At 34.1% G+C, this 9148-nt stretch overlaps 1 protein-coding gene across 1 annotated transcript in view; it reads right to left on the bottom strand.

The window, feature by feature from the left end:
- Positions 1 to 5503, bottom strand: part of LOC137924609 (putative leucine-rich repeat-containing protein DDB_G0290503) — a 60292-nt gene extending 54789 nt beyond the window's left edge. The window contains exon 1 of the mRNA XM_068768036.1: positions 5296 to 5503. The gene's annotated coding sequence lies outside the window, so the exon portion shown is untranslated. The remainder of the gene's footprint in view (positions 1 to 5295) is intronic.
- Between the last annotated feature and the right edge of the window lie 3645 nt (positions 5504 to 9148).

Below are 9148 nucleotides of genomic sequence, written 5' to 3' on the forward strand. Positions count from 1 at the left end.
TTGCAAATGCAATCGCTTGCTTGAGTCAAACCACACGAGAAATATACGATTGTCAAATAATTATTTACTACTTTGCCATTCGACTTTGTTTAGTATATTTTTTCCGTCCAAAGGGTTCTATTGGAAAAAATCGCCTCAAAATTATAGTCAGATAACATTTATATCTTTAAAAAAAAAAGATTCCAGATTCCAGTAATTATCTTTACCTTACACATATCTATATTATAAAGTATTCATATATGTAATCCTGTATAAGGGAGGAACTTAAAGAAGAAATATTATAGTACCCGGCGATAAATATTACACATTCATCTTTATTACAAACTTTATCTCTGTCGCACGAAATATAACGACTGGCAAAACGTCACATCGGTAATGTGGGACAGAGATAGTGCTCTACGAAGCCGAAATTAGCCGATTGTCTCTTTCCAAATGTCGATGTGTAATATTTATCGCCGGGTACTGTAAGTATATTTATTATTTAATATAGTTTTATTTCTAATTCAATTAGTTAAATAATAAATATTGTATTATACAATAAATATATTATTACTCTGTAGTTTAAAGAGAATTATATCAAAATGTATTTTCCTAAACATATCTGAATGTATTATTGAATTTATCCAGCTTATATGGTCGCAATGGATTTAAATGTAACATCAAAGACAGTATGATCCTAATTTCGAGATCATACGTATGTTATATATATAAACCATGTTTTCAATGTTATGAATTTTCTTTTATCTGTACTGTAAATCGGATCGTTTTATATTTAAAGTAATTGAATAAAGCCTGAAGGATTAATAAATACTTTTAATATTGAAAGAGAAGTAACTCCTAAGCATTGCATGAGTTCACTGTGAATGTCTATCGCATTGTGAACAGAGTTATCGGGGCTGACGATCCGCAAAGTTACTTTAAAGAGGTCTCCGTGTCATTAACGTACACATTCATCCACCAGATTTGAGAGGAGTACCGACATATTAAAAATTCTACCAATACTGTTTTGGAGGGCCGTTCCAGAAGTTAGCTGATATTCGCTATTCGCTATTCGCTGATATACTTTTACTGCAACCAGTAAGTACATAAACCTTTCGTCGTCGATTCAGCTCATAGACGTCCAATGCAAGGCTTAGACCTTCCTCAAAGGTTTCTATGGGGGATACAACGTAATCGCCACGCTTGGCAAGCAGATTGGCGATTTCAGTGTGGTATTACGGTACGGAGAAGACGCTGCTGCCCATTTGCTGGAAACTTATTTATGAGCAGCGGTAATCCAATATATTAATGCGAAAATGTGAATTATATAAGAAAGTTTCACGGGAATCACGGCCATTGACTAGATTGTAAGAAGTTACAAAGACGCATTCAAGCATTCGTACTTTCTGGAAGGCTTTTTTATTTGTTTTCGGAGGGAAAATACGATACCCTGCCCGTAACTTGGTACTCTCCGGGGTTATATGGAGGTTCTATCTTTAACCCTCTCAGTGGTCGCTCTCTGCGTATATGCGATATGACGGAATGTGGTAACGCTACTCGGAACTTTTTTGCCTACCTCTCGAGCTATTCTATTCCGGATAAACATTGTATATGCTACCCCTGAAACCTTCGTTATCATGATGGTTCGAGATCCCTTTGGTCCATTACTCACCAGCCAGTCGCTGAAGTGAGTAGTAATTAAAGACGCCCATTCATGACTTTGAAGGCTGGGTAGCTGGTAGAGAAATACATTCTTCGAAGGGCCGTCACGAGGCGGTTTGCTTTAAAAGGTCAATGTGGAACAATATATTGAAAATTTCTTTTTTATTATTTCGATTTAAGTATCAATAATGGATCATTGTTTTATTAACGCGAATAGATTATACTGTATCACAACAGTAAGAAAAGAGTAGAGAAGAATATCTATCATAAAGAGAGCAAGAGATGTATTTATTTACCAGGACTTCGGATAAAGAGACTCGTAAAATTCCACTTGTAATTTCGACGACAAAGATTAGTAGTTATTGCCTTGTAAATCACGTGCAGCATGGTCACGGAAGCTCTCACAGTTCGCATTTGGTTCGCTGTCTATTGTTCCGTCTTTTTAATTACGTACAGTTAATAATTACTTATTACCCTTGAGATGGAGCGTAGTAAAGACTTCATTGTTACGTTTCGGAACATTTGTTTGTTCTTCAGAAAATGCTGTTCTGAAAATAACACCGCGAGTAACATAATTGTTTAAAAGAAGTGTTTCTTTCGAAATTAACATTTCAAGTCTCACATTAAATGTTCCATTGTAATTTTATGTGAATCGTCTTTTAGCGGGAATATTCAGATGTAGAGAAAGCATTTCGGTAGACGAAATAATTCATTTCCAATTGCAAAACATTTGCCAATGCGATTGCGGTTGAAGATTTATTTCGTACAAAGAAATTACGCTTTAAATTTGCTTATATTTCCACGAGATATATTTTTTCAAAGAGCTTTTCGAAAGAGTTTTTAGATAAGTTTATTTTTAAATGAATGAAAAAGGTACAAGTTTTAAAATTTATAATTTAAAGCAATCGTTTTTATGTGATCAGTCAGATCAAAATTTTAAAATCCTTTGCATGGTTAATATTGTGGTCGTTTCTTTAAGACAAGACAAGATGACACATCTCATAATTTTCTTTTACTAAGTTATTTACTAAGCAAAATTAGACTAGATCAGGGTTCCGCCAACCGTTATTATCTTAGGGACGTTGCAAAGATTTCCACGTAGATTTGTTATGACGACGCAACGAGATGGACCAGATAGAAGTGTGAGTGGCAACTTCCAAACTAGAATATATATTTATTCATTCATTCTTGTCAAGCTATGGACGCCCTCTACAAGGTATAGGCTTCTCAGATCGCCACAATAATTGGTTCTGCGTTGCCCGGTACATTTCGCGACTGTGACCATGACGTTGGTACATATATGAGGCGCCTATTTACGCGTCTACCGACTAAAAGTCAAATAAGAAAATAATCCGACCATAAAAAAGCCCTTGGTCACGCCACGCGTTACTGGACCTCGACGCACTGATCCCGAAAGGAGAAACCAGGGACGGCACCTAAACAAATCACCTACAAAGTGACTCGACACGCTTAATATAGATGAACAACGTTAAGGGCTTCTCAGCATGCCGACATGCCAAAAGGCCTATTTAGTTTTAAGTAGCAATTTAAGGTTAAGAAAGTTTGTTAGCTGAATTTTGATAAGGTTATACCAGCGTTGAGCGGCTAACAATATGTTTAACTGTTCAGAATAAACATACCACCGGTTCGTGATCATCACTCGAGAAACTTTCGGCCAGTTCAGACGATCAATTCTTTAAGCTACATCGTTGACTTTGGTCCTTCTGCCAATCTCATTATTTTAGATTCAATCTTGCTCCTAGCATAGCCATTTCCATTGCTCTCTGGGAGACCTCGAGCCTTCTTGTAAGGCTCATCCTAAGCGACCACCAAAAGAAAGATTGACTTCTAATTGGACAAGATGATGTTCATCTCATTGGAGGATATTAATGAAGCAATAGGTTCCTTACCAAGGTGATTCTTACTACATTTATGGGGAGTTATTATTTATTTTCTTTCCAAGGCTATGCCAATGCGATCTGAACAGTGCGTACTTTTATTTGTAATTATTGCTTTTTTTGTTTTAATAAATAAATAAATATTTTTACGTTTTTAGTTGTAGTTATTAGTATACTGTGACTAAACGCAATATTTTTGACTAGAAAAGAGAGCAAGGCGTCGTATGCCATTGACAAATTCTAAAGATTGTCACACTAAAAATAAGTCTGGGAAGCCTTGGACTAGACCCTTCGACGCACAAATCTCTAATAATTACGTACTATAATATCGCGCCAAGTATAAACGCGCGGCAAGCCACTTAGAAGGATTCTTGTAAACACCGTCTATATGTGGGTAAACATTAGTTACTCTATGTTTATATAAACAAAATATAATCATTAAATATATGAAAATTTAATAAAAAATCATAAAGTTTAAATTTTGTCTTCTTAACTTAACAAACACTTCAGGGGTATGTTGTTGTATGTACGTTATGTGTATGCATATATAATAAAGTTACACAAGATATAGTACAACTTCATTTTCTAAGTTCCAAATTTAAATTTAAAAAATCTTTTTATTGCATTCATACGTTGAACGATGTGCGTAGGATTAAGTTTGTAGTCTCATTTACATAATTGATATTATAATGTATACATTGAAAATTGTTATTTAAAAAAAAAAAGAGTGAGTGTTGAGTTTTTGGTCCGCTTTTCTCAACAGATAACAATTCCGAGTGGTGGCTTACTACTTATAATGTTAAAATAATAGACGATTCAAAAGTGGGTTTTAAATGCGTACTTGAATAAAGATATTATGAATTGAATGAATATTTCTAAGCGCAAAGAATTTGTCCACAAATTCGTATTTTTGTTTCATATGTTATTTAAGGTGACAAGAAGATTGTTATTGAAAGAAAAATAACAAAAATGCGAGGTAAATAGTAACACTAACACTTTTCTTTCTATAAAACGCAGATTTAATTTAATCACCTGCTCGAAGATGTTAAACATTTGACGACAATCAAAATAATATTAAGTATAGTAATAGAAAAGTATATAGTGACCTCTGTTAAAAAATAGCCTTTAAAAAATTCCTTACGTAAAGTGTGACAAAATATCATTATATAAATTTTAAAGGATTTGAGAACTTCATATTTTTTATCTTTTAATTACTTAAATTTTTAAAATTTCACGTAATCCAACCGATAATGTTTCAAAGGATTTTTTTTTAACCTAAACCTTTGAGTTTTAATTACTTTCATAGAGAGACAACAGTATGGGTTGTCTTGTTAAGCGCCAAAACGGAGTTCCCTGTTTTGGTATTAACACAATATGTTTTAAATATAAAAAATCTCCATAAAATATTTGGCTTTAACAAATTTATTTTTAAAAATAATTATAGACTCTTTTACTAATAAAATAAATTGATCTATAAGTAATTAATAATTAATAAATATTAGTAAAAGTTAACAAGGAAAACCAGTTTTTTAAAAAAAGTATTTATTAAAAATAATTAAGCTTATCTTATACTAAAATTAAAAAAAAGTTAGTAAGGGTTGTCGTTGTGTAAATAACAATGTTGTTTGACACATGAAAGACCTTAAGTCGAAGGTGACAACCCTAACCCATTAAAATAATTGTCAGCAATAGTTGCATAGTTCTTAGAAATCTACACAGCATAGAACGTAAACATTCATTATCATACAATACTCACGTTAATGGTTAATGGCACTCCATTTTGCCTCTCCGAATCCACAAATTAAACAAATTCCCTTATCTCAGTCGTAGATACCGCAAACCCGGAACGATAGCGTTTAAGTTAAATAAAACCTCGTGTTTTGTCCGGCAAAACAGATTGATTATTTAAACGCGGACTCGTGCGTTACATTTCGCTATGGCGAGCGGCGAATGCGGCTGCGTCGCTCTCATGATAGAACGCAAATGACTAGCTAAGCGATACATTCGCTGTGACGTCACTCGAAATGAAATTAAACTAAAAAAGAAGCTCTTGTAGGGAATCTGTCGTACATTACATGTTGGACATTAGAGAAAGCGATGTGCCTGTTCATTACAACTTGAAAGTGCAAGTTCATTGTTGTTTAATACATGCATTTGATCGTCAATAATTGACGCTCGGTCATTACGGGGTCAAACTAGCGGGGCTAAGACAGTTGCATGCATTGAGTACTTCAATATTTATCACACGATAAAACTCTTCTTCTGTGTTGGCTCCATGCATGTCGTTGTTCTGTAATCATTTATATTAAGGTAAAATAATTGATTTTTTATTCAACCACACATAAAAAAACCCATTGTATAGATTATGTGGACTTTAAATCTTTTTAAATAAATTTGCATTTTTTAAAAAAAATATTGCGTGATTATTAAATATAAAATGAAATGTACCACACACTAAGCACCATCTGCGTGAATTTTTATTAAGCATAAATTAAAAACGTAATCAAAAATTAAAAAAGTATATATTTTAAAGCATATTTCGGTAATTGTAACCATCCATATTTTTAATATTTTTATATGTGTCAAATATGATCAAGCAAAACAAAATGATGGAATACTAAAATTGTCTGTTTCTAGGAAACTATCGAAAGTGAACTTTTGAACAGCGTTTTCTCGTTGCAGCCGCGACGAAAGACAACCGCAAGCACTTTCCTTGCGTTTCTAATGTTTATGGTTACTTTTTTTCCATTCAGTCTTCACTGAGATATTTAATGTAATAATTTAATTTCGACTACTTTAAAAAAATGTGTTTAAAATTTCCTAAGGTCTTTTTTTAATTAGAATATTTGAACTAAAACTATTGTTGTTCTTTCGGATTTGAATTTAAAAAATTTGGATGCGTGTATATCAGTATAATATATAATAACTCTTCATGCAATGAATTGTGTTTAAATTAATGTAATCATACCGAGTGTTTTTACCTGAATATTGTTTCAACGAGCTATGTAAACAATACAAAAAACTGAAGGTCATCGACGGTTTAAGAATTATTTAATGGAAGCAGGCGTTACTTCGCGGAAGTCCATCCTAAGTAAGAAAAGGACCAATATTTAGCCACTTCCGCACATGCAGTGGTAGTCGTGCAATGAAATGCACCGCCCGCCAGCCCGCTGATAAATGCGCATGCGGCAAACAATGCGAATTACACAACCGCCACCACCAAATCACTCAATACGTGTTTCACCCCTCCACGGGGCATCTTCAGGAGTTATGTTACACCGATTAGTGCCAAACACAGAGTGCTGTGCACATAACTCCTGGATATGCCCCGTGGAGGGGTGAAACACGTGTTGAGTGGTCCTTTTCTTACTTAGGTTTAAGAATTGCTCGCTTGAAGTGACAATGACGGCATATTACTCGTGCAACCAATGGCCGTTGGGGCAGAAAGGTTTTTGAATTGGGACCACGAGCTGGTAGATGCAGCGGGGTTAGTCCGATGACATAGTTGAGGTTCAGGTAAGTCGCTGCATCCGGACTGCGCGAGACCGTCAGTCGAGGCGTTTTTTAGTCTTACGTTGCCCACATGCAGCGACTTTGATGTAACCATGACTATACCGTCGGTCTACCTTATGATGGTCCTGCCCACGCCGCGTCTACCAGCACTTGGTCGCATCCTGAGAATCTTTCAACCTCTGTTAGAACCTCAACACTACCAATTCATACTATCATGTTATAAATGAGTTCAAGCTTTCTTATTATAAAGTAAACAAGTATGAAATATACTCACGAATGGTATATATAATTATTTTTTATTTATCATATAGTACATAACATATATGAACTTTTATTATACAAAATCGTTATAAACATAGGTAAATAAACTGATTGTTATTTGTAAAACGACTAATTTCGTGAGATACTAATTCACAGCAAACTGACCGTTATAACTAAGTAAATCAGTACAAAAGAAATGCAAATTTGAGTACAATGTTACTTAACCTGATTCACTATGATGAGCAAAGTTTTGCATTAGGGTCGTTAGATTTGTTATAATAAAATGTTTTCCAAAGATACAACCTCCGCCGAATGTTGGTAACTTTTTTATTTGTATCATTGTATAAATTTAATAAACATCTAATCTAGAATTGTTACTTTAGTGAAAAGTAATAGTACTATATTAAGATGATCCTGGGAATCTCTCGTTTCCTCTGCTATGTATGTGGTGGGTATGTTTCGTTTCGGGTAAATGTGTTTTTCAGGTTTTTCATTCAGTTTTTATTTCCATCCTTTCTTCCTTCACAATATGTTTTATGCCTTCTTTTTATCCTTCATAAGTTGTATCTTTTCTCATTTGAAAATCTTCTATACGTCGCCTTTCTTTTGTCTTCTACATTCCCTGATTACAATTTTATTTTACATATTGCAGATTTTTATGACTGATTTTTATGTAATACACTTAACTTTTAGTTTTATAATTAGAATTAATAACCATTCAATGGAATCAGGCGTTACTTTGCAGAAGTCTATCCTAAGTAAGAAAAGGACCAATATTTAGCCACTTTCGCATATGCAGTGGTAGTCGTGCAACAAAACACCGCCCGCCAGCCCGCTGATAAATGCGTATGCGGCAAACAATGCGAATCACACAATCGCCACCGCCAAATCACTCAACACGTGTTTCACCCCTCCAGGGGTCATCTTCAGGAGTTATTTTACACCAATTAGTGCCAAACACAGAGTGTTCTTCTCTGTGTGGCTAAATATTGGTCCTTTTCTTACTTAATGACTATTTCACCACCATTTTTAAAATTTTTGTTATTATGTCTGTATTGCTTTTTATGTAACTTTATCAACAGTTTTATTTATTTTCTGCGAGTTTTACCGACCCTTAATATCTAGAGCTGAGTATTATTCCTATTTATTGCGATCTGCACCACTCTTTTGCAATACTCAAGGAATGAGGGGTGCAGATTGTCGTCGCCCATGAGGGAACTATATTGTTTATGGTATCTGTAAATATGTTGTACATTTAAAAATAAATAAATTAAAAAAAATGTTGCAGTCATTGTGATGATCCTTGGGGGAGACCTATGCCTTGCATTGGGTGTCTATCGTCTGATATGATGTTTTTTATGTTTAATGGCCCACTTTTTTTGGAGGCCTCTCGTACTTCCCTAACATGTGTAAGGTTAAGGATGTTTATTTCCAATAAGTGATTCACACTTTTTATTTGTTTCTTCTGTCATACGTCACATTATCGTTCATTCTCTCTACTGCCATAAATCACAATATCTTCCTTCTCTTTATCATTTCTTACATTCATTTCTTTCATCTTCTCTCATTCTTCACCTCAGTTCTTAATATTACAGCTATGCTAAGTTACATTTGGTTATTTTATTTTTACAATTATACTCTTATTCTATTTTCTTAAACTAGTACTATACTGCTATATAATAATATTGACTTATACTACTTGCTTACATTATCTTGTATTAGTGGTAGGCTGGGTCTTATTACTACTCATTGTTTTGTTTATAATGTATTTGCAGAATTTTAAAAGAATTTTCCGTGACTGGTCGTGGCTTATTAAAGAGGAGATGCTTTCCCTC

The sequence above is a fragment of the Battus philenor genome, unplaced genomic scaffold, assembly GCF_028537555.1.
Source record: "Battus philenor isolate CCGP_79_NKW_IND1 unplaced genomic scaffold, ilBatPhil1.0.hap1 SCAF_10, whole genome shotgun sequence".
NCBI lineage: Eukaryota > Metazoa > Arthropoda > Insecta > Lepidoptera > Papilionidae > Battus > Battus philenor.